The sequence below is a fragment of the Tamandua tetradactyla genome, chromosome X (genome assembly GCF_023851605.1).
Source record: "Tamandua tetradactyla isolate mTamTet1 chromosome X, mTamTet1.pri, whole genome shotgun sequence".
Classification (NCBI taxonomy): Eukaryota; Metazoa; Chordata; class Mammalia; order Pilosa; family Myrmecophagidae; genus Tamandua; species Tamandua tetradactyla.
The window spans coordinates 90,738,814-90,763,903 of NC_135353.1; the positions used below are offsets into that span (position 1 = coordinate 90,738,814).

General features: G+C 39.0%; 1 long non-coding RNA gene and 1 other non-coding gene across 2 annotated transcripts in view; both read right to left on the bottom strand.

Annotated features, from left to right (window-relative positions):
- The window catches only part of LOC143670542 (uncharacterized), a 62,378-nt gene extending 42,186 nt beyond the window's left edge, over positions 1-20,192 (bottom strand). The window contains exon 1 of the long non-coding RNA XR_013169396.1: positions 20,165-20,192. This is a non-coding gene — a long non-coding RNA (uncharacterized LOC143670542). The remainder of the gene's footprint in view (positions 1-20,164) is intronic.
- Positions 4,044-4,114, bottom strand: TRNAG-ACC (transfer RNA glycine (anticodon ACC)). The gene has a single exon. It is a non-coding gene; the product is annotated as a tRNA-Gly (tRNA).
- Positions 20,193-25,090: the final 4,898 nt, after the last annotated feature.

Sequence of the window (25,090 nt, forward strand, 5' to 3'; positions counted from 1 at the left end):
GGGGGATTAAGGGAGAAGGAGGATGTATAACAGAGAAAATGGGATTTAGCAAACAAGTATTGCTGCTGAATCACTATATTAATATTCCTTTTAGCCTCCAGTGTTTTGAAGCAGCTAGAAGGAAAAATCTGAGATGATGGAATGGTAATCGATGACAAACTCTGGGATCTGTTTTGTAGCTACATGTTAAAGTGTGCTTTGAAAATTACTGCTTTTATCTTTCTTTGCTTTGTGTGTGTGTGTGTGTGTATCATATTATGAAATAAAAACTGTTCAAGAAATGAGGGAATGATTATGACATTCTCAGATGAACATAAACCAAGGGAGTTCACCACCACTAGACCTACCCTACAAGCAATGCTAAAGGAAGTTCTTCAGACAGGAAGGAAAAAACGCTATAGACTGGTAAAGCAACATGAAAGAATAAACATCTCTGGTAAATGTAACCACAAGCATAATTATAATTGCTACTACGACTGTATGGTATTTTGGGGCATGCAACTCCATGTTTTACTTCAAAGGTTTTAAAATGCAAATGCTCAAAAAGTAATGAAAAACTTTGGTTTTGGACAATGTATAAAGATTTTACTTGTAATAAGTACAACAAAAACGTGGGGGATAGAGGGGTATAGGAACTGTGTTTGTGTATGGTACTGAAGCTAAGGTGTTATAAATAAAATGTGATTATTACAGATTTAGGATGTCAAATTTAAGCCCCCTGGTTTAATGAACTATCTAAAATATATGGAGAAGGAAATAAGAAGAGGCTCAAAATGGTACGCTACAAAACAAAAAGCAAATCAATACAAAAGTAGGCATTAATGGATGAACTGAGGGACAAAAATGCATAAGACTTACAAATAGCAAGGTGCAGAAGAAAATTCTGCATTATCAGTAGTTACTTTAAGTGAATTAAATGCTCCAGTCAAAAGGCAGATACTGGCAGAATGGGGAAAAAAGCATGACCCCACAATATTCTGTTCACAAGAGACTCATCATAAATTCAAACACATTAGTAGGTTGAAACTGAAAGGACAGAAAAATATACCATGCAAATAGTAAACAAAAGAGAGCCGATTTGCTACATTGACATCAGATAAAATAGGCATTTTTTATCAGATAAAATAGATAAAAAATGAGATTAGAAATGTTACAAGGGGCAAAGAAGGTCACTATATACTGATGAAGGGATCAATTCAATAAGAAAGTCGCAAAACATATGAAGCAAGTATAGTCAGATATGAAGGAAGAAATGGATGGTTCTACATTAATATCAGGAGACTTCGATATACCACTTTCAATAATGGATAAAACATCTAGACTGAAGATCAATAAGGAAATAGAAGACATGAACAATACCATAAACCAACTAGACCACCAGATATATACAGAACACTTCAGCCACCAGCAGAAGAATACACATTTTACTCCAATGCACACAGGTCATTCTCCAGGTAGACCATATATGTTAGGTCACAAAGCAGCTCTCAACAATCAAAAAATATGAAATCCATATTATTTTGTTAAATGCTGCCAGAACGCAATGGAACAGCTTTTAAAAAGGGAATTTATTATGTTACAAATTTACAGTTCTAAAGTCATGAAAATACCCTAATAAAGACACAAACAAGAGGTTGCCTTCACTCAGGAAAGGCTGATGCCATCCAGAACACCTCTGTAAGCTGGGAAGACATGTGGCTGACATTTGCTCGTCCCTTATTCCCGGGCTCTGTTGCTTTTAGCCTATGTTCCTGTGGGGGGTTCGTCACTGTGTTTCTCTGGGGCTGGCTTTCATTGCTTAGCTTTGATTGGCTTTCTCCAAGTTCTGGCTTGCTTACCATCCCATGGCGATATCTGCTGGGCTCCAAGCATCTCCAAACATGCATGTCTCTGTTCTCCAAGTGTCAGCTCTGCTCTGTGCTCTCTCAAAAATGTTTCCTCTTTTAAAGGATTCCTGGAATAGGTGTAGTCACATCTCCATCTAATCAAAGGTCACACTCACAATTGGGCATGCCAATCTCCGTGGAGATAATCTAATAAAAATTTGTGCCTTACAATATTGAATTAAGATTAAAAGAAACAGCTGCCCCCACAATAGTAATTAAGATTAAAAGAAACAGCTGCCCCCACAATAGTATCAGGATTGAAACCTGGTTTTTCTGGGGTACATAATAGCTTCAAACTGGCATAAAATTGTATCATATATCTTCTCTGACCAAAAATAAAATGAAGACAGAAATAAAAACAGAGGGACTGGAAAATTCACAAATATGCAGAAATGAAATGACACACTCAAGCAATCAGTGTATCAAAGAAGAAACACAAGGAGAATTAGGAAATATCTTGAGATGATTGAAAATGAAAACACAACATACCAAAACCTATGGGATGCAGGAAACACAGTGCTGAGAGGGACTTTATTTATAAAGAGCTATATATTTATATAGCTCTAAATGCATATATTAAAAGAGAAGAATGATCTGAAATCAGAAACCTAACCTCACAAATGGAGAACTGAGAAAAGGGAGCACAAATTAAACCCAAAGCAAGCAGAAGGAAGGACATGGCAAAAATTAGAGTGAAGATAAATAAATTAGAGGAAAAAAAAGAGTAGAGAGAATCAATGAAATACAAAATTGATTCTTGGAAGCAATCAATAAAATCAGCAAATCTTTAGCTAGAACAACAATTTAAAAACACAAGACAGAAATCACTAAAATCAGAACTGAACATGGGAATATTGCTACCAACATCACAGAAGTAAAAAGGATTATGAGGATGCTATGAACAACTGTATGCCAACCAAATTAGATAAACTAGGTGAAATGGACACATTCCTAGAAACACAATCTACCTATACTAACTCAAGAAAAAACAGAAGATTTCAATGGACCAATAACAAATAGAAATTGAATCAGTAATCAAAGACCTCCCCCCAAAAAAAAACTCAACATCAGATGGCTTCACTAATGACTTTTACAAAATTTTCCAAGAAAGTCCTGCTCAAACTCTTCCAAAACATTGACAAGGAGGCCAACATTACCCTCATACCAAAGCCAGAAAGGAAAATTACACACCAATATTCCTAATGAATATAGATTCAAAAATTCTCAAAAAAATATTAGTAAACTGAATCTAACAGCACATTAAAATAATTGCACAGCATAATGTAGTGGTGTTTATCCCAGATATGCAAGGGTGGTTCAACATAAGAAAATTAATTAATGCAATTCACATTAACAGAATGAAGGTTAAAAAAAAACACACGGCCATCTCAATTGATGTGGAAAAGGCATTTGACAAAACCCAGCATTCTTTCTTGATAAAAACACCTTAAAAAACTAAGAACAGAAGGAAACTTCCTCAATTCAATAAAGGGCATATGTGAAAAACCCACAGCTAACATCAGAATCAAAGGTGAAGGACTGAAAGCATTCTCTCGAAGATCAGAAATAAGACAAGGATTCCCACTGTCATTGCTGTTACTCAACATTGTTCTGGGAGCTCTAGCCAGAGCATTTAAGCAAGAAAAAGAAATAAAAGGCAAGGAGTAAAATATTCCATATTGTAAATGACGTCATCCTAATACATAGAAAAGCTTGAAAAATCCACAATAAAGTTCCTAGAGCAAATAAACAAATTCAGCAAAGTGGTGGAGTATAAGATTAAGGCACACACACACAAAAAACGATAATGTTTCTGTACACTGGTAACGAACACTCTGAAGAGATAATCAAGAACAAAATATTATTTACAGTAGCAACTATAAGAATCAGACATCTAGGAAGATAATTAATCAAGGATTTAAAGGGCTTGTATATAGAAAAGTACAAAATATCACTAAAAGTAATAAAAAATCTAAATAAATTGAAAGATATTCCATGTTCGTAGATTAAAAGACAAATATCGTTAAGATGTCAATTCTACCCAAAGCAATGGACACATTCACTGCAATCCTAGTCAAAATTTGAAAAGCCTTCTCTGTGGAAATGCAACAACCAATAATCAAATTTGTAAGTATATATAATCTTTTTTTTTTTTGGTGCATGGGCCAGGAATTGAACTTGGGTCTCCCACATGGTAGGCAAGCATTCTACCACTGAACCACCCATGCACCCTTATATATATATATGGAAGAGTAAGGGGCTCTGAATAATCTAAATCTTCTTGAAAAAGAAGAATAAAGTCGGAGGACTCACACTTTCTGATTTTTTCAAACGTATTACAAAGCAACAGTAATCAAAACAGCATGGCACTTATTGGCACAAGGACAAACATAAAGACCAATGGAACTGCACTGTGATTTCAGCAATAAACTCTCACATATATGGCCAACTGATTTATTATTTTTTTTATTTTTTCTAATTGATTTTTGAGTTTAACAAATGGTGTTAAAAACTGGATATATTCCAATGAAAAGAATTAAGATGGACCCTTATCTCACACTATATACAATAATTAACTCAAAATGGATGAAAGAGCTATATGTAAGAACCAAAACAAGAAAACACTGAGGAGAAAGTACTGGGAAGCACCTTTTGGATCTTGTATTAGGCAATGGTTTCTGAGGCTTTACATCAAAAGCACGAACAAAAAGAAAAATGAAGATCAACTGGACTTTATCAAAAATTTAAAATACTGTGCATCAGAAGACTTCATCATTAAAGTAAAAAGTCAACCTACAACTGGGAGAAAATATCTGGAAACCACTTATCTGATAAAGGTTTGCTATCCAGAATACATAAAGAAATTCTACAACTCAACCATAAAAAAGCAAACAATCCAATTTAAATCTGAGCAAAACACCTGAATAGATATTTCTCCAAAGAGATATACAAATGGTCAGTAAGTACATGAAAAGATGTGCAATCATTAGCCATTAAGGAACTGCAAATCAAAAGTATAGGGAGGTACCATTTCATACCGACTAGAAGGGCTACTATTAAAAAAAAAAAACAAAAACAGAAAATATGAGTTAGAGAGACAGGACATGGAGAACCAGGAACACTCCTTCATTGTTGGTGGGAATATAAAATGATGCAGCTACCGTGGAAAACAGCTTGGCAGTTCCTCAGTAAGTTCAGTATAGAGTTAACATATAACTTAGCAATCTCTCTTCTAGGTATATACCCTAAAGAATTGAAAATGGAGACTCGAGATATTTGCACACTATTGTTCATAGCAGTATTATTCACAACTGCCAAAAGATGGAAGCAATCCAAGCGTCCATAAACAGATAAACAGCTAAACAGCCAAACAAAATATGGTATATACATAAAATAGAGCATTATTTATCCATCAAAAGAATAAGTTATGATACTTATGACAACATGGATGAATCTTGAAGACACCATATTGAATGAAATGAGCCAGGCACAAAAGGAAAAAAGAACTGCATGATCTTACTGATATGAAATAAACTATGAAATTCATAGAGTCAAAAACTAGAATGCAGGTTACAAGAGGCCAGGATGGAAGTAAGGAATGGGGAATTAATGCTTAATTGGTACAGTGTTTCTATTTGGAGTGATAGAAAAGTTTGGGTAATGGATGGTGGTAAGGGTAACACAACATTCTGAATGCAATTACACCACTGTAATTACATTTGACCACATATATTTGAATATGTCAAAGGGGGAAATTTTAGGTTGCATATATATAGTTACTAGAATAAAAATAATTTAAAAACATAACAGTGTACATCACAAACAGTGAACCTTAATGTAAACTCTGTAAGGCACATCCACAGCCTTCTTGTACTTACGAATACTAACCAGCACTTCAGCAGTGTGTTTATGGGCCATTTTAAACAGTAATATCACATTAACACACACACAAAAGGCACAAAAATGCAATGAAATGAAAACATATGTCAATAAATATACCAGGAAAAGAACTCTTGTTGACAATCTGATAGCTGTAACAAGAAGGGAGGGCACTGCTTTGATTAAGCTCAGCTGGGAACATGTGTGTTGGGTGACTCAAACTTTTCCTTGTTCCATGGATGTCTTGGAATTTATGAGAAAACATCACAAATGTTGATTTTTTTTAACTTTTATTAATAAAAACAATCAACACACAATATGAACACTCTTTTTTTTCTTTTTTCATCACATAGTTGTATATTCATCATCATGATCATTTCTTAGAACATTTGCAACAATTCAGAAAAAGAAATAAAAAGAAAACAGAAAAAATTTATACATACCATACCCCTTACACCTCCTTTTCATTGATCACTAGCATTTCAAACTAAATTTATTTTAACATTTGTTCCCCTATTATCTATTTTTATTCCATATGTTCTACTCCTCTGTTAACAAGGTAGATAAAAGGAGCATCAGACACAAGGTTTTCACAATCACACAGTCACATTGCAAAAGCTATATCATTATACAATCATCTTCAAGAAACACGGTACTGGAACACAGCTCTACATTTTCAGGCAGTTCCCTCTAGCCTCTCTGTTATGCCTTAACTAAAAAAGGTGATATCTATTTAAAGTGTAAGAATAACCTCCAGGATAACCTCTGAACTCTGTTTGGAATCTCTCAGCCATTGACACTTTATTTTGTCTCATTTCTCTCTTCCCCCCTTTCGGTCGAGAAGGTTTTCTCAATCCCTTGGTGCTGAGTCTCAGCTCATTCTAGGATTTCTGTCCCATGTTGCTAGGACAGTCCACACCCCTGGGAGTCATGTCCCATGTAGACAAGGGTAAGGCAGTGAGTTTGCTTGTTGTGTTGGCTGGAAACAGAGGCCTCATCTGAGCAACAAAAGAGACTCTCTTGGGGGTGACTCTTAGGCCTAATTTTAAGTAGGCTTGACCTATCCTTTGCGGGGTTAAGTTTCATATGAAAAAACCCCAAGATTTAGGACTCAGTCTATTGCTTTGGTTGTCCCCACTGCCTGTGAGAATATCAAGAATTCTCCACTTGGGGAAGCTGAATTTTCCCTGTGTCTCACCATTCCCCCAAGGGGCCTTTGCAAATACTTTTTTAACAAATGTTGATTTTGAGTTTCATATAAATGTCAGCTAGTAAAAAATTTGACAATACAGAATATGCAAATGAGGATCACCTGTGTTTGGGTATATCAGAAATTATAGAAATTAAATGTTATTATAGTCACTCAGCAAATACAAACACTTTATAAAAATCACCAAGAAACACCACAGGTATATAAGTAAGAGGCTTATGTTAAATTTGAAGTATTTACCAGCTCAAAAGATTAATATTTGGTATTAAATTATCCAGTCTGGATCTACCATATATGCAATACAAACAGATGCTTATTTTTAAAATAACATATCAAACAGAATTTTGATCATATTCATTGAAAAGAAAACTCACTGCAACTTGATGCAAAGAATTTCATTATTTTGCAGAAAATGAAAATTGTTTTATACTGGTTCTTTAAAGAGAAGTTAATTTTAAAACCATAGGCGAACTCATATTTCTACAGGGGAAAGGAATGGGTTCTCAGAAACATGGTACTGGATTTGGCCCATGACCCAAATGGCTCAACAAACAATTCTGCAGAAAGCAAAAAAATCAAAGAACATATTCTGAAACTCTTTTCTTTAACTCTTCACTGAAGCAATACTACTGTCCAAACTTTTTTTTTGAAAGAAAGGGGACTCTATTCAGCACAGGTGTTATACTGAGCATCAAACCCCCTCTCAGAGAAGAACTCAGTTATCAAAGTCTACCTGCAATTCACTCAGTGAAGAGGGAGAGGGGGAGAGATCTCTGGCAAATGTCATTCATTATCTGCAGAAGAGAAAGTGCTTAAGCCTAGAAGTCAGTTTCTGAACTTTTGTTTGATGGTGTACCACAGGTCTCTTAGGCTCTGTTCTCTTTTTTTTTTTCATTTTTTATTCTTTCTGTTCCACAGCCTGAATCATTTCAACTGTCTTGTCTTGGCATTCACTTATTCTTTCTTCTGACACTCCAATCTGCATTGAAACTCTCCAGGGAGCTTTTCATTTCAGTTATTGTAGTCTTCAACTCCAGTATTCCTGTTTGATTTATTTTTAAGATTTCTATCTCTTTTTTGATTGAGAAGCTAAATCTGGACTCACAGATGCTTAGAGAGGGAGTCACTGGAATCAGAAGCTGGAAGCAATGGAACCAGGAACAAGGACCAGCAGATGCCAGCCATGTGCCTTCCCACATGACCGGAAACCCAGATGCCATCCAGCCCTTTCTTTGGAATCAAGGTATCTTTCTCTGGTGCCCTAGTTTGTATATTTTAAGGCCTTAGGAATGTAAACTTTTAATTTAATATACCCCCTTTATAAAAGCTTTGCTGGTTTGAAAGGATGTACGTACCCCAGAAAAACCATGTTTTATTCATAATCTTATTTTGTAAAGACAGCCATTTCTTCTAATCCCTAGTCAATACTGTATGTTTGAAATTTTAATTAAATCATCTCCCCGGAAATGTGACTCAATCAAGAGTCGGTATTAAACTTGATTAGATAGAGATGTGACTCCACCCATTCGGGTGGGTCTTGAATCCTGTTACTGAAATCCTATAAAAGAGGAAACATTTTGGAGAATGAAAAAGCTTTCTGAGAGAGCAGAGAATGACATAGCCAAGAGAAGCAGAGTCTACCAGCCAGTGAACTTTGGAGATGAAGAAGAAAAACGCCTCCTGGGGAGCTTTATGAAACAGGAAGCCAAGACAGAAAGCCAGCAGATGATGCCGTGTTTGCCATGTGCTCTTCCAAATGAAAGAAGAACCCTGATCATGTTCACCATGTGCCTTTCCAGATGAGAGAGAAACTGTGACTGTGTTTGCCATGTGCCTTCTCACTTGAGAGAGAGACCCTGAACTTCATTGGCCTTCTTGAACCAAGGTATCTTTCCCTGGATGCCTTTGATTGGACATTTCTATAGACTTGTTATAATTGGGACATTTTCTCAGTCTCAGAACTGTAAACTAGCAACTTATTAAATTCCCCTTTTTAAAAGCCATTCCATTTCTGGTATAATGCATTCCAGTAGCTTTGGCAAACTAAAACAGGGAGGCAAGGATGATTTTCTCATTCAGTCTTGAAGGCTGCCACCGTACAAATTGGTAGAAACATACAGGCATCCCAGTACGTGCATGGGCGTCACTATGTTCCTTGGGAACAAGGTAAAGGACCAATATCGTGAGTACACACTGGCTCTACACTCTGCTGAGGAGCAGATGGGAAATGGACCAGCATGGACACCATGAGTTTCTCCTGCTGTTTTTAAGGTTGTTTTCTTGATTCAGTGCTCACGCAGTTAACTATTTTCCAGAGTTCTGAGGGAGATGGTTCTGTCAATTTTTGCTAGTTTTTCAAAGATTCTGTGGGGGTATGGCACCGTGGACCATCTTATGCCACTATTTTAATCAACTAGAACTCATCCACCCATTCCATGCAATTTTAAATATATATATACATTTAGGGAACATAACTAGCTGCATACCTGGGAAAATATGCCTCATTTTAAAGAAGGGGTTGGTTTTATGAGCTTATATCCCATATTTGTTAGCTTTTTCATTACACAAGTGTCAAAATTCTCAGAGAAGCTAAGCAAACTCCAAATTAATTTTTCCAGTAAAAAAAAAAAAAAGAAGACGTAAGAAAAGGAGGTGATGACCAAAGTCTTCAGCAAGGAGAGGGAAGTAAAAAAGGGAAAGGGAGAAGTGACTGGTATGAGAAACAAGTATGTGGTACTCCGATAGGAGACATGAATGGAGGTTTCCAATCTGTATCTGAGGGAAACAGACGAGGCTTTTCATTTGCATCATTTAACTGAAGTGTGACCATTCACTCCTCCAGGCTTCAGTATCAGGGTTCTCAATGAAATAAAGAAATTTACATTAGAAGTTTGCATCTAGCCTTTATGTAGTATAAAATATTTTTCTGCCTTCAAATGCAGAATTTTTATTTTTTACTGATATATATTATATATTTGCATACCAGGTAGTTGTCCAAAGTGTACAATCAGCGGTTCACAATATCATCATATAGCTGTCCATTACAGAATTTTTGTGGAAGAAAGAAGCATATTTTTAAGAGCAATGGACTATACCATAAGTTACTTGAAATCCTGGTCTCTGTTTATCCTCTACGTAAACCTATGTTTCAGATAAATAAATTCAGTAAGATTTGAGCTACATATTTTGCTAAGTTAATGAAATAAAATTTAAAACTGAAAAAAGAATGCTCAGCTTTCTTTTGATATAAAAGTGTGTTTTAAGTGAACCATTTAAAGAGGTCTTAATGAATTTTTAAATTTAGAATCTGATAGCTAGTTTTCTGTGCCTTCAATTCTTTTTCAATTTAAAACACTGGGAGCCAATTAGTAAAACACACCAAAGAAAATGATACTGAAATTATGACATCATAGCACACCTCAATCTTTTAAACAGGAAGATTCATGTACATAAATTCACAGAAAACCGTCATTTAGATAAAGAACCTGAAAATCATATACATTACACTGGAATATTCGAAGCCACTCCAAGTCTGTATTTATTAAGATTCATTCTGCTTGACCTCATACGAAGCTGCCAAGGAAGTGAGAATCTGGTTTCCCAGGCACTGAGTCCTACTTCTGTTTCTGGGCAAATCAGAGCGTCTATAGTGATTTCAGGTACTATCATTTATTTATTAATTCATTTATGCCTCAAATAGTATCTACTACAGGCAAGGCACTGTGATAGTTGTTTTTATTAATATTATTATTGTTGTCATTATGGTTGTTATTATTCCTTAAGGTTAAGAGAACTAAAGAGAAATGAGAACTATTATTGTTATTATTATTTCAAAGAAGCACTACATAACTATCAAAAGAAGTCTCTAAAGATTGTGAAGATCTTGTTGTGATGCTGAAAACTATACACAGAATCAAGGAAGAAAATTAAGATGGTCAGTTCTGGCATGTTCCCTAATCGAAGATTTTTAACATTCTAATTTCATTTGTAAGGTAGCTGGGAACTATTGCAAATTTCCCAGAAGGTACTAATAAGATCAAGCCAATTTTAAATGGGAGGATGCTGGGAGCTCAAATAAAACAGACTAAGGAAAGGCTACAGGCTAGAGGGCAACTGTTGTAAAACAGAAAGAAGCCAGTGGCAGGAGAGGATGAATTGCCAAAATTCTATGAAGGAGGTGGACTAATGTGAGAAGGGACAAAGACTAACTTAAAATGTCAGATGGAATACTAATGTCATGGACCTGGGGCATAATAGGCCCTTCAGTGACTGCCCTTCAGAAGCTAAAGGTCAAAAGGCCAGAGAAGTCTTCAGGAAAGGTAAACTGAGTCACGGAAAAGCCTCAATGAAACATGCAAGAAAACCAACCCTCTACTAGACAAGAATTATCAACCTGACCATGGAGATATGACTTGGAAATCTCTTCCAGCCTGAAGAGTCCATGACTCTGCAAAACATGTACGCAAAGAATATGTGAAGTTAGACTAATCACTGTAGTGCCCCAAGGCAGTGGCTTGAGAAGGAGAATATAAAGCTTTGAAGTACTTCATTAGAAGGATGTAAGTCATAAGGAGCAATAAGTAGAGGGTAGACAACCAAAGTAACTGAGGAGAAGAGCACAGGCAGGAGCAGCCTGACCTTTCCACTCAGGATAGAAACAAGGAGGCTCAGGATCAGGGAAGAAATTGGGGAAGAATTGGAAAATGACAGATGAAGATGTAATATATTTTGCACAGTGCCCAAAAACAACCACTTCGGCACTCCAGAATTCTACACCACTTCGAATTGTTCCATTTAAGAAATAATGTGTTCTTTCTAAAAAATACGTTAGATGCAATAAGTTTGGCCAGTGTTCAGTGTATTAGCAATGGCATTTACAAAACTATCTCAATGGGCTTCCTTCCTAGAAACACCTCTCCTAGGACATCTCCCAGTCCTGCACAAAACTTATCTACCCAGAAAGGCCTAACTAGCTTCTGTCTTTGGACATAGAAAAGAGATCTGCATAAAGATGCGTTGAAAGGGCCTTTCTTCAACCTGGTGAATGGTAGAGTCATCCTAATGATGAGCTTTTGTCCAAACAGATGAGGTGGGTGCTTTATTCAGCTGACCATCCATGGGAAAAGAATGAATGGATCATCTCCTCTTGGTAAAGCTAAGCCAGCTGGCAGTCCACAAGCATGATAGCTTCCCAAATAAAAAGCCACACAATTGTCAGCTTCAGACCCCAAAGGTGCCTTGTAACAGAGTGCCACTGCCAGTGCTCCTGACTGCATGCTGGGCGTTTACTCCTCATGACAAAGGTTTAACAGGTTTAAGGGGCTTTCCGTATAGGAAATGGGCTGTGGGTGCACCAACAAAGCTGGTCACTACAATACTTCTTCCTGAAGAGAGCCAACACCTTGCATCACTTTATAATCGTTTCCCATTAGATACTTGAAAAGAGTCAGGCTTCTTTTTTGTTTTTTTTTTATTTTTTATTTCATTTTTTTAAAGAACTAAAATAAATCTCCTTTATAATAAGATATTTTTCTTATTTTTAAGAGTAATAAATTTCCAAAACGGAAAGGAAAACAACACAAATATAATTCTACCACTCAAAGGCAAACATTACCATCTCAGAATATTTCTTTCCCGTCTTTTTTCACAGAGTTGTGAAAATTCTGCAAGTACCTTTACCAGGGCAAGTTTTACTGATCCGTCTATTTCAACTAAGGATCAAGCCCTTTAGAAGTTAGATGTTTTCTCCTTATTTATTTTAAATCCCTACCACTGCCCCATATACCCTAAGCTGCCTTATCCCAAGAAGCAGAGAAAACTGTCTCCCAGAGTTACTTCTTCGAATCATTTTTTTAAATCAGTGGGACCATGTCCACTCTTGAAAATCCATATAAAACAAAAGTAATTTAAGACTGATAAATGAATTAAATGTCAATAACACATGAAAGATAAAAAAAATTGTTTCCTAATTTATTAGCCACATGGCTCTCAGATTTGACAGAGAAGCCAAAGAAACATTCCATTTCGTAAATGAAAAGCTGTTAAATGCCTCACTCAAAACAACCCCCTTAATTGTTGCTGACAATTGGCAGTGGAGACCCCCATCGCTACCATCACTATTTTTCTCAGTGCTAACATATGCACATTAAAGTAAGGCTCTGCAAATGCCCCAGCTGCCAGATGCAATACCCTTTCCTTCTCATGAAACTTCAAATACCTTTTGTGATCACATATGTTGGAACTTCACAAGAAAGTTTCCCACCTGTTTCTTGTGGAATGTATAGGAAAATGAAACAGCTCTCACTGAGGGTTTCCAGATTCTTCACGTTGATTGACTTTGTTTGTGAATTTCACCTCAAAGTATGATCATTTTGTGCAGGACAGACCTTTCAATTTCCCAGATTCAAACTCCTGCCTGTTATACTAAAGCTTTCTCATTTTCCTGTCCTGTGTGGTCCAGACCACACAGCATGGCTCTCACCTAGAAGTGTCTTAGGATGATGAGCAAATGGAGTTGAACTAGAAAAAGCGGAGTAAACAGCCTTTACTAAATCCTATATTCAGATTAAACAGTAATGTCTTGACACAGCCCAGTGAGGAAAGCGAAGCTTCCACTATTTGTTGCCTAAAGAATATATTTCTTGCTCTCTACTAGCCAACACAATATATTTGCTTTAATCTACACTTTTAAAATTGTTAATCCAGTGGCTTAGCTGTGGGCAGGGATACAGTTGCAAATCTAATAGAAATCAACAGCATTCTTGAAGTCAGAATGCTTGGAATTCAGTCCCAGCACTGCACCAGCTGTGTGACCTTAGGCAAGTCAAATAGCCTCTCTGGGCTTGAGTCACCTGAAAAATGGTGCTAAGTCCTGACTTTCCTATGCCAAAGGGTCATTCTCAGGAGCGTCAGATGCCACCAAAGATGGGGAAGTTTGGTGGAAAGGTTAAAGAGCATTGCACATCCATGTATTTGGTGAGTGCCTCAAATAATAAGGTTGCACCTTCAAGGTGAACAAGGAAACAAGGTGTGGGAAGACATGCTGGGAGCTCAACAATTATTGGATCACTTTTTCTTGTTGGTTTGTACATGTTAGTGTGAAGCCCCAATATATCCCAGAGTAATCTGCACAAAGAATAAAAAAGTATTTGCAAAGTCCCCTTGGGGGACTGGGGAGAAAGGAGGAAATATTAAACTTCCCCATCTGGAGAATTCCTGATATTTTTGCAAGCAATGGGGATGACCAATTCAATAGGCTGAGTCCTCAATCTTGGGACTCACCCCTATGAAGCTTATTCCTGAAGAGGAGAGGTTAAGCCCACTGATAATTATGCATAAGAGTCACCCCTGGAGAGTCTCTTTTGTTGCTCAGATGTGGCCTCACTCTCTAAGCCAAATTGGCAGGTGAACTCATTGCCTTCTCCTCTATGTGAGATGTAACTCCCAGGGGTATAAATCTCCCTGGCAACGTGGGACCTGCTTTCCAAGGATTTGCCAAGACCCAGCATCACGGGAATGAGAAAGCTTTCTTGACCAAAAGGCGGAAAAGAGAAATTAGACAAAATAAAGCCTCGGTGACTGAGAGATTTCAGAGTCGAGAGGTTATCCTGGAGGTTATTCTTACACATTATATAGACATCTCTTTTTAATTTATGGTGTACTGGAGTGGCTAGAAGGAAGTACTTGAACCTGCTGAACTGTATAACTATTATAAGACTGTATAACTATATACAGTTATAGCTTTTATAAAAGTTATAGCTTTTATAACATGACTGTGTGATTGTGAAAACTTTGTCTGGTGCTACTTTTATCCAGGGTTTAGACAGATGAGTAAAAAAAAAAAAGGATTAAAAATAAATAAATAATTTAGAGAGATAAAGGGTAAAAATTGGGTCAACTGAAATACTTTGGGTCAATGAGAGGGAGGGATAAGGGGTATGGGATATATGAGTTCTCTTATTTTCTTTTTATTTCTTTTTCTGGAGTGATGCAAATGTCACAAAAATTATCATGGTGAAGAATACACAACTATGCGATGATACTGTGAGCCAATGATTATACAATATGGTTGGACTGTACTGTATGAATATTTACCAGTAAAAGTATTAAAACATTATTGGATCACTTTCTCCTTAAAAACAATAGTGTTCATGAATTCAACAAACATTGCAGCAAGTAAAGCATACATCTTCAGAAAAATAAAAAGGGAAAGGAAAAATCTTGGAACATTGTGTGTCTTCATATATTATGGTTAAATATCAATGTAGAGGCAAGAACACTAATTAAATGCATGAACTGATGCTTTAGTTTCCAAAGCTAAATATTAGCTTGATTGAGTAATATCTAGTGTGTCTCAATCTTAGGTATTAGCATATGAAAAGGCTGACTGACCTTAGCTCCCCATCCTCCCAGAGGCACAACTTGTATATTTAAAAATGGGGGACTTTTATTAGTGATCATGAACACACTATACTCAAAGAACAACCTGTTATTAAAACAATATGCTTAATTGTTAGAAATAGAATCAGAAGAAAAACTCATCAAGCTCAAAAGCATCCTGCCCTGATAGGACATTAGCTAGACTCAAGTCAGAACACACACACTCCATAAATACCTATCAAATAATAAGAACAATATTTAATTTCTCATAAGCAGCATTTGTAAAAGCTTTACAGAGATCTTACGCTGTTAAAAAACGTCAAAGGGAAAATGTAAAGTTTCTTTCCAGGCAGGGTGCAAGCTGGAAGACCTTCTTCAAAGGCAGTTTGAGTTTTCTATTCGAAACCCTGACAGTAGCTTGGCTCTGGTCTTGTTCATATATGCCCTTCCCTCTGCCTTTTCTAGTAATATGAAACTCATCATATAAAGCCCAATCTAAGTCCCCCACTTTGAGGGAGATTTCCCTGAGGCCCTACACCCCAAGGTAAATTGGTCACTGCTACCTCTGTGTTAGCAAGGGCACACAATAAAACCTGAAACAAAGCATATCACATTATAATAATTTGTTTGCAGGTCTTTCTATCCTACTAGGTTATGGGCTCCCCCACAGTAGGGCTTTTCCTGCTTGCCTTATTCTTCCTTGCCTTTCCCCCAATCTGTAGCTCTGAGAGTGCCAGAACCCACCGCCTGAATAAAAATGCTGACTGAATAAGACTAAAACCAGAAAGTAACACAATACTTGTACAAGTTTTACTCCACCACCATTCACCAAGCACTTTCCCCACAACCACAATTACCATATCAACTTGGTCAACTTTGGGTTAATTTAAGAGAAGCAGGATGGTTTTTACTCATTTTGTTCAAATAATCTGAGAAATGGATGCTTATGTATTGCTTTGCACACAAGTCTGCCCGCAAAGGGCACAGGAATGTCACTCCACACCCACAGCAGGCATGCTGGGGAGCGGGGGAGGAGGAAAAGGCACCCATGCTGCACTTTGTAGTCTGGAGAAGGGTCCCCCAAGGCTTGGAGATTCTGACACTCGTTGTCCCAGGCAGGGCCAAGCTGTGCCCAGTGGCAGGTATCTTTCTAGGTATAGACTGAGGGACTGGGGGGCCCAGGCCTTCTTATCACCAAGCCCAGTGGCCTCTCCAACCTGGCCACATTGGCCTGAGTAATTTCAAAGTTGGGGGTCAAATACTCTTCCAACCATTCTCTGGAAGTGAATGAAAAGGATTCTCTTTTGCTACCTTAGTACTCTCATGCCCTAATGCTCCTTTTCTTCTAGAACCAGCAGAGAAATAAACACAACAAAACTATGTTCTTCAAACCCAATTACACTACTTTTTCTAGGAAAAAAAACCACTTCAGTTAGCAGTAGTATTTCCAAATATGTTCATTGTTAATGTCTTCAGGTGCAATTAAAATAAACGGGCTACCTATTTGATTGCAAAGTTCCTTCATTTTGTAAAACAGGAGGAGTTTATGATTTTTCTGGAAAGTACATTTTCTCCTTGCACAGTTGCAGCCCTGAGTGAATGAAGAAGGAACCTGCTAAGAGCAGACTCAGGGTCTTCACGAGTATCAAGACCTACCACCATCTGGGATGGACTTTCAATCCGGAAAGCTCTCTCTGCCATGGTACTCAGTTAAGTGGCTGATTTAAAAAATAAGGAAGAACAAATAGGGTCAAAACCATTGTTCGCGTCATTAGAGGCAATGGGGAGAATTTTATTTATCTGTGAAGATATGTCGCACATCAGTACTACAAATCAATATACTAAAGGAAAACCTTTCTTGAACTGTTGAAAAAATGCATTTTCTTGATGGAAATAATAACATCCGGACAGTGCAACGGTGGCTCAGTGGCAAATACTTGCTTGCCATGCCAGAGACCTGGGTTCGATTCCTGGAGCTTGCGCATGCCAAAAAAAAAATAAAAATAAAATAACAATACCCACAAGGAGATGGTCCACGAGGAAATCACTTAGCTGCAGAATAACTGACAGGATGAGAAAAGCCAACCGCCCCCACTGACCTTGCTGAGAGCCTCAAGCCCCTCAGCGGCCCAAGCAAAGGTCATTTCCCCTAAGGCAGCTCAATAGTTTTTCTTGCCAAAAGCAATTTTAAGTTCTTTTCAACAGTTTTAAATATAGCTTCTTTTTAAAAAGTCATTTTAATTCAATTACACACACAATATCACAATACACGATCATATTCTCTTTGTAAATAATTAAATCAATAAAAGAAACTTAACCCATATCAAGCGGCCTTTCTTATACCCTGAGCTCTCACCTTGTCTTCCCACAGGACTCAGAACTGCCTTTGTATGCCTACAATGCCCTCTGAAATTTGACCTGTGGCCTTTCTTTGCAGTCCCCTCTCCCATCACCTTTCCCCTCTAGCCAAGCCTGGAATTTTAAATGCCAGCTCTGTTTTTCACATTTTTGCATTTGAATTCAATTCATCAAATACTTCCTAAGCTAGGTGCAGGGGACACAACATCGAAAAACAGACTCTGCGAAAGGGACACCAGTAGCACATACTCCTCTCTGCAGCCAATCTCTTGCCCTTCTCTTTTGAGTACAATCTTGCTGCTCCCTGAAGACCCTCTCACACAGCAGCTATTCTGGGAAGCCTTTTTGGGGTCTGGTGTTTTCTTGTTGGGGCACCTGTCTCACAGCACCTGAGTCTGAACCACTGCAAGGGCAGCTCCGTGGCTTTTTGAGGGCAAAGGTGGGATCTATAACAACTAGCATGGTACCATGCACATAGTAGGTGCTTAATAAATGCTTGAAAAATGAATGGATTAAGGTTCCCCCACCAGCCCATGCTCACAGAAAGCTCACATAGTGCCCTCAAAAAACTGCAGAAGAAATTGGCGATTATGCTAATATTTGAACCTGGAAGGAAAGAGTTCTATCTGCTGTAGGGTTAAAGCAAAAGAGATAATCACCAGGTCCCAAGGCAGAACAGTGGATGATTAAGGGGCCTACCTGCTCACACTTGCACTCGAATATCAAGCAATTGGAACTCTGGGACTTCTTGCTGCACATTTCCGTGAGAAAGGGGAAAAAGCATGCAATCCTTTGGGGGAGTCCATCAGTACCTTAAAAAACTAATCTGCTATTTCATTTTGTCTTAAAAAAATAAATTGAAAACAATAAGGCAAAATTTCCTTCCTATAATAAAAATGTCATTCTTATTTTTCTTTGTCATGTTCGAGGGAGGTCAGAGAAATTAGTTATCTACCTCTGGATAACCACTGGCAGGGGGACCCAAACAAGGACTCCAATGTCCCCCAAAAAGTGAAATGTCCTCCTTTTCCAGAACCTCAGAACCTGGCCAGATCCCACAGCAGTTCTCTCTGCTTTTATGCGTTTGCTTCAAACTGAGGAAGATGTGCAAGAACATTTGGGGCTTTTAGTTTTGAACATGGATCAAAATTCCTTCAAATCCTAACAATGCTAGCTGCCCCCGACTGTGCATATGACATATGAAGCACTGTGCACTGAAAGTGCAGTTCCCTCGTTTGCTGGTTGCTAACCTCATTGTGGTAGTGGAACCATGTGTGGTTATGTTTTACAACATGGAAGAACTGATCTCATTTCTCAGATATTTTCTTTTTCTTTTCGGTAATTCCATCTGCAACCCCCTACCATATGTTTTCACGATAGTTTCACAAAACAAAAAACACCACTATTTACGAGCAGAATGTGGATTTATGGAGGATGGCCAATATGAAAATTTGCCCATAACAAAGTAAAATTAGGAGATACTGTTAGAATATCTCGTCAGATTTTACAGCTACACAAAGAATTCATACGGTCCAAATAGTAAATTAAAATTCCATTTCTTAAAAACATACAAGAGTCAAAAGCCATGAAACAGACACACACAGACAAACACACATCAGGGACAGGCTATGTCCTTCCTTTTTATATTGCTAGAGAAAGAATTCAAAATTTCATAAGTTCCTTCCCTCTTTCACCGAATTTGTCTATACTCCTCCTAGAATAAAATACAGGCTGAGAAAAAAAACATTTAAATCAAAGCAAACCCTCAGGGACTGTTGCTGCTTTTTTTTAAACCGCGTCCTCTGGCATTCAGCCTCCCTCCTTTTTGCGCGCGTAAATCTATACCCGCGTGAGCAGCCGTTACCCATATTTAAACTCTTTCATATACATTGTTGCAGTTTTTACGTTCACCCTACTCCATTTTCCAAGAACTGCAGAACACTGTTCTGTGGCAGCCACGCTATCTCTCTATTTTTAAGCTCTCTGTCTTGGAGAATGCAAACGTCTGTCGCCATGGGAGACCCTTCTCATTTCAAAACCAAACAATTCTCGACCCTTTGAGACTCCACTGGTGGCACGCTGCCTGGGAGTCTGAGCCTTCACCGCGGCCCCAATGTCCGTTTTCCCGAGGACGGTCGGGTAGTCTGGCCAACGTGCCTTCCTACCTCCTCAACCGGTCTAATGGTGTCGGCTCCAGATGCACCTGCTCAACCGTCCTTGGTCCGGCTCACACTGGCCCTAGATCCTCTAGCTTTGGGGTGCCCTCATTTGTCTCTCAAATCTCTTTCGGGGACTCTGTTACACTGGGAAGTCTCTGGAATTCTAGACCCTCGCCCGTGATGGGAATCCGCCAGCTCCCAACTGCGCTAGCCTCCGCCAGCCTCCCCAACCCGTCCTCCCTAAGGCTCTGGGGGGGGCAAGAGCAGTCTCGTACGCAGAGGGGTTCCTGTACCTCACAGTAGCGTCCTCTTCTGCCGGACCTCCTCTGAGTAAGTGGGGCGAGGGCTGGGCGTGGAGTAGGTGCGTAGGGTGGGGCGTCGGTACGGCAACCACTGAGCGGTGCCAGGCAATGAGATGGGTTCTGGTGGCTCCTCCTACATTCAACCCCCGGGCGGGGGTTCCCAGGTTGCAAAGCGAAGAGCGAGGGGGTGCGGAGAGGGGGGCATCAAACTGCGTACAGGGAATCCTTCCGCCTGGCCTTTAGCAAGAGTCCCAGGGTCCACCCTAGCTTGGGTCCCCCCCCCTTCCTGAACCTCAGACCCAGGGTCTTGGCCGAGCTGCCCACCGAGGGGTTTGAAGCCAGAGGATTGGGCTTTTTGAATCTCTTCCTGGCTCCATGGCAGGGCTCCAGCAGCTCAGACGTCTTCCTAATCAAAATGGCCATTCTTGGCCAGAAGGACACCAAAAGGCCACCAACGGAATTCCACAAATGTTAATTCAAGTTGTTTGACTTAGCAAGGGGTTCGGTGCTGCCTGTCGGCCAGGAGAAGGACATCTTGTGCAGCCTGCCTCACAATCTGCCTTTGCGTCCCCTATGATGAGCCCCACTGACAGCACAGAGGCATCGTCTCCTTCATATTTCCTAACCCGCCCTCTTCTCCTGCCTTTTTCTGGAAACCTGCCCAGCTTTGTAGTGTGCGTCCCTTATGACATATGCTCTAACTTTCCGGGTCCGTTTCTCAACTGAGGCGATTCCACAACCCCCCTCAGTAAGCGATTCCACAATCCCCCTCAGTCGCCCATTCCACAGTCGAGGGATTCCCACTGTGGAAGGGTTTAATAAGTTTATTTTCATGAGCTGGCCAATTTTCTGACAAGTGCATAAGACCTTCCATGCAGTCAGAGAAAGTCACCATTAATTCTGCTACAACGCCAAGTGCTGGATGAACAAAGTAAATATTAATTTAACAAACCCTTTCATATTAAACTTCATTCAGCATAATGGCCACACCTGCTCCTCAGACAAGGACATGTCTCAGAAAGGCTTCCGTAGCTGTCAATCTCCTGCTCAATCCTTCTGGTACCAAAATTCAGTGATTCTACGGTAGGGAGGTTATTCTTTGAATATATTATTTTCTCCATACAGAAAGGAAAGACCAAATTGCAAACTTTTCTGAAATTTAGAAAGAAGCTCCTAAACTCAGATTCACAAGATGACTCATTTTTAGAACAGCATGGATGTTCTTAAAGGGCATCTTCAATAGACCATCTGATTTATAACTGTATCTACAGCCTTCAGGGACCAAGACCAAATTGTAATCATTAAACTTAAAAGCGTCAGCATGACCTGGAAGCTGACATAACCAGGAAATGACAGAGCAAAAGTTGTGTAGCCAGAAGTATTTTTGTAACACTTCTGTGTGAGAGGAGAAGTTAGGGCCTGGCTTTCTGTGATCCTCATGTGCTCCTTGTCCTTAAGCAAATTTTACTTCACTCCTTCCAAATTACATGCAAGGGGGTAATGATAACATGTATGCACATACACTTGTCATCCATAGAGCATAGCATCAGCATAAATTAGCTTTAAGTGTGCAATTAGTACTGATTTGTGAAAGAGAAGGATTGTGAAATGCATTAATTCTACTTAGACTCAGCCAAACTTCCACGGAAAAGAGGTGTGATTGGCATCCTAAAAAGAGTGATTAGCAGCACCAGAGCAGAGTTAACAAGAGCGTGGGCTTGGTTATAAATCTGGCCCACCTTTGGTGAATGCAATTAATGTCTCAGAAGCTACAGTGTCCCCCTCTGGACAATGGACCCAATAATCAATGGGACTTGCCTCCCAGAAGCGTGAAGATTTGATGAGATGACATGCACAAAGCTCCTGGAACAGAGAGTGGCAGGAAGAAGGCCCTGGTCAATGGGACTGTGATTACTATCAGGAATCGCAGGGGAGCACTCACCAAAAGCAGGGAGGGCTTCCAGATGTTCATCCCACCTAAACATAGTGCATGGAATTTGGGGAGCTTCCACTTGAGGCTCTTCTGCTTTTGGTTGGAGGTACCTCTGGTCTTTCTCACAGGGAACCAACTAATATCAGAGATAAGACACTTGTCTGCCAAGAAAGGATAGTCATGAGTACAACAAGCCAACACATTCCTTGGAAATCTCCTCATCTGAGAATTCTGTAGAAAGCACATCTCTAAATGGTCACCAAAACTCTCCTTGTTTGGTTCATACCCAAGGGAGTTCAGATTCTCATTTCCACATGTCTCAAGGGAAAACACAGCATGCTTGTACAAAACTGCCCTCACATTAAGTTGCGTCTGACTTTTGAGGACACACATGATCTTATTCAGCTCCAGCTCATTTTGATGTCATTCTATGGAATTTTGGTAATATTTCCACTACATCTGAAATACATTAATCAATGTGTGATTTGCGTTTCCGTTAAAAGTTCCCCTTTTGATTTTAGGTTGTAAATATGTTATCAGAGACAAAATTTAAAAGAATTATAAAAGTGTACAAAGCAAAGAATGAGTGCTAATGTAAACTATGGACTATAGTTAATAGCATAATTATAATACTATTATGTCCTTTCTAAATCTGAGATGGCATCACATCATTCCCATGCTAGGAATCCTGTCACTCCCCACCCCCACCCCAGTTGTAATGACTGCTTTTCTCCCCTGGCTCCAGAACAGTTAGAAGGCACACATAGCTTTGCTACAACTTTTACTAGGTGTTTCGATGACAAACCATAACAGAAACTTGTTCCACATTGGAGCCCAGAAAAATAATAAGATCCTTTTTGGGAGATCATTGACTAAAAAGAAAGGAATATTAAAATATGTCCCTAGAGAGCTTAAATGCCTATGCCTTATTCTTCCTCTGCACTTAACTTAGTGAGAATAAGATTAAAACATTGAAAGCACCTATGTTCTCCAATATTCAGAGTGTTGGTGAACCTCTGAAGGATCTCCCTACAGGGGATGGATGAAGGAGACTAGCCTCTAAAAATCTATTCCTCCCATGAGCCAGATATATAGACGACTGTAGAATTTAAGCCTTGGTCTTGAATTGAATTAAGATTTATAATTAAAGATCTTCTAAATCCAAACAAGACCAGAAAATATTCATAGAAGAATGTATAATTCTTTGGGGCTCATATGATCCAATATTACTTGACCTGTATCACAGGTTGGTCAGAACCTCAAATGCTAAATCTTGGATGACAAGAGCTGATTTGACAGACCTGAAAAGGAATCTACAGCATCCCTCCTCCCACAATAAACTTGAGGGTCAAAAAAAGGCCCAAGAAATAGCACAAAGCCTCCATAAGATTACACATCAGGGAAAAGAAAATATTAAAAGTTTCCTCCACATGTATTGGTGAGGAAGCTTTAGCCCTCATATTGAACGACTTGCCCGGGAACACAATTCTGCTGAAAATATTCGAGTGGAGCAAAGACAGAAAGCCAGTTCTTTAACATAAACTAGTGAATTCTGTACTTAGAGGTTTATGTCACACCTGTGGTTGAACATTTTTGAGGTTTTGCACTTTTTAAAATTATTTTTATTCTGGTAATGTATACACAACGTAAAGTTTCCCCTTTTAACCACATTTAGTGATACAATTCAGTGATAATTACATTCACAATGTTGTGCCACCATCTATTACCAGAAACTTTTCTATCAGCCCAATCAGAAAGTCTCTACCATTTCAGCATTAACTCACCATTCCCTACATCCACCTGGCACCTGGTAACCTCAAGTCTAGTTTCTGACTTTAAAAATTTGCATATTCTAATTATTTCACATAAGTGAGATCATACAATATTTGTCTTTTTGTATCTGGCTTATTTCACTCAAAATAATGTTTTTAAGGTTCATCTACGTAGTCACATGTATCAGAACTTCATTCTCTTTTATGGCTGGATGATGTTCCATTGTATGTGTATACCCCATTATGTTTATTCAGCTGTTGATGGACACTAGGGTTGCTTCTATCTTTTAGCAATTGTGAATAATGTTGCTATGAATGTTGGTATGAAAATACTTTTTCAAGTCCCTGCTTTCAATTCTTTTGGGTATATATCTAGAAGCAAGATTGCTGAATCAGATGGTAGCTCTCTATTTAGATTCCTGAGGAAGCTTACAGGAAAGTTACAGAAATTATACAAGTATCATACAGAGAATTCCAACATAATCATACTCCTCAGATTCCCACATCTTGCCACATTTTGCCACAATTGCCACCTATCTTTCTGTCTGTCTATATATCTGTCCACCTTTCTATATGTCCATCTGTTTGTCTATCTATCAATCCATGTTCTGAAGACTGGCGTCATGCTCCTTGAACATTTATTACTGCCTCTGAGGAGCCCTGATTACTATGAAGCCATGCCACCCTGTCTTCCTGGAGTAGCCCCCATAGTCATAGTTCCTGTAGTTTACCAGCCACTTCCCCTGCTTCTGTTAGTACTGGTTCCATTGCTGGGCATACTGCTGATACTGGTTATCATTGGCCCGAATGTACATCTGTGCAGTGACAGGTGGCAGTGGGATATAGGGGGGCCAACTTGTAACCCCATAGTTATAGGCTGGTGTTGGCAGAAGGGAGGTGTTGGGGCTGTGTAACCCTAAGTGTAACTTAATTGTAGCAGCTGCCAGTGAGGGTGCTGATATTGGCACTCTAACCAGGGATGTTTACTTTCTTGTGCTGGCTGCTGGCCATGGAGGATTCTGAGCAGAACTGTCACTGAGAGGTGACCGTGGCTGCTGTGGTGGCAGTTGTGATGGTAGCAGCTCTGTCATAGTAGCTGCTTCTGGGGGCTCTAGTTTGCCTATGGGAATAATTGTGTTTTGTTGAATGTCAGCTTACAGATTCTAAGATCTCTTGGTAAATTAACATTTTAGGCTTATGCTAAATGTTATA